Source organism: Rutidosis leptorrhynchoides, chromosome 5 (genome assembly GCF_046630445.1).
Source record: "Rutidosis leptorrhynchoides isolate AG116_Rl617_1_P2 chromosome 5, CSIRO_AGI_Rlap_v1, whole genome shotgun sequence".
NCBI lineage: Eukaryota > Viridiplantae > Streptophyta > Magnoliopsida > Asterales > Asteraceae > Rutidosis > Rutidosis leptorrhynchoides.
In genome coordinates, this window is record NC_092337.1 from 102,690,751 (window position 1) to 102,692,560 (window position 1,810).

General features: G+C 42.1%; 1 non-coding gene across 1 annotated transcript; it reads left to right on the forward strand.

Annotated features, from left to right (window-relative positions):
* The first annotated feature begins 1,018 nt into the window (after positions 1-1,018).
* LOC139851205 (small nucleolar RNA R71) lies at positions 1,019-1,125 on the forward strand. Its single transcript, XR_011760560.1, has one exon. It is a non-coding gene; the product is annotated as a small nucleolar RNA R71 (small nucleolar RNA).
* The last annotated feature ends 685 nt before the right edge of the window (positions 1,126-1,810 follow it).

Consider the following 1,810-nt stretch of genomic DNA (forward strand, 5'->3'; position numbering starts at 1 on the left):
GACTTTGGACAAAGTGTCCAGGAATCTTCCATCAAGTTTGAAGGAATCAAGCTTGGATGGTTCTTCTTGTAGCCTTCCAGGATAGGGTACATGAACTGGAGTTTTCGGTGTCAGCTTCTGAGTATATGTTGATTTGTTCTTAAGCCTGGCTGACCTTCTTCGTGGTTCTTCCTCTGGGATTATGGAATCCATTTGTTTTGCTTCTTCTATGTGGGGATTTTGGATAGTATTACTTGGCAATCTTCCATGCAGTCGGGTTTCAAGGCGTTGTAATAACTGTCCGAGCTGCATTTCCAGGCTTTTTAGCAGAGCCAATTGGTTTCTCATTAGTATCTCCGTCTGATATTGCCTGGTTGCAGTTCTCTGATTTAGCTGTTGTTGTCCTTGAATGAACTGAGTCAACTGATCATCAGCTCTGAGAGTGGGGTTAGTTGCTTTCGTAATCTGGGTGGTAGGGGAATTTTCCTCAACTGGGGTACCAGTGAGTGGAAGTGGGTAATCGTAGGTCAATTGAGATTGTTGGGCTGGGTAAGGTGGATAGCGATAACGAAAAGGTTGATTACTTCGCTGAAATTGATTAACCCTAGGTTGTTGATTGAATCCGGGATTTGGTGGACGAGCTGGGTATTGAACATAACAGACCGAACCGTCGGGGTTTTCGTACTCAACTTGATATTCTTCAGTGGGTTGCGGGTTGGTACAATTTACACAAGCCTAAGCTTAGTTGACCTGCTGCGGCTGCGTCTTCAATTCTCCGAGTTGTTTAGCAAGAGATTCCATCTTATCTGTGAGGGATTTGATGGCCTCCATTTGATTGTTGAGTGCAGAGAGTGGGGCAGATGATGAAGTTGTTTCACCACTGTTCCAGTCATGATGATGCATTGTAATCTTCTCGAGCAACTCCCATGCTTCGTCTGCGGTTTGGTTCATCAGATTCCCTTGAGCTGCTGCATCGATCGTTGTCCTATGATTTACCGTAAGACCATTGTAGAAGGTACAGATTTGGGCTGACCGTTCTAGCTGGTGATTAGGGCATTTCTTCAGCAGGGTTTTGAATCGCTCCCATGCAGTGTAAAGAGATTCATCATAACTTTGTTTGAAGTTAATGATGTCATTTTTCAGCTTGGTTTGTTTAGAAGGAGGGAAATATTTGGTTAGGAATTTAGTAGCCATCTCCGTCCATGACGTGATGGAATCTTTTTCCAGTCCTTTGAACCAGGTTTGAGCATGATGAGTGAGAGAATAGGGGAACAAGTATAGCCGGACTATATCTTGTCATATCCATGGGTGCTTGTAGGAGTTCGAAAGAGATATAAATTTATCAAGGTGAGAATTAGGATCGTCATTCGGTAATCCATGAAACTGATAGCTGTTCTGAATAAGCTGGATGATGTGATGTATTAACTCGAATGAGTGTCCTTGAATCTCTGGAAATCTGATCGGTCCTCCTCGACCTTCAATCGAGGGTTTAGTGTTTTCTGCTAAAGTAATGCGTAATGCCATTCGATTTTAGATTCGTGCTTCCTTGCGTGCTTTAGAGATTATGGCGTCTGGATCAGGTACGAATAACAACGGCCCTGGTCTAGATCGGGTTTGGGTCATACACTGGGTCTCCCTCTTTTTGTGTTTTAATTTTTATACAGATAAACTAAGTTCCTAATTTAATCTAAGGTAAGCTAATCTAAAGTAATCTAAGGTAGTCTAAGGTAATCTTATTCTAAAGTAGTCTAAGGTATTCTAGGCTAAGGTATTCTAATTATCCTAACTATAGATATGTTTTTGGTTCTTGCTACTGATTTCCTGGTATTTC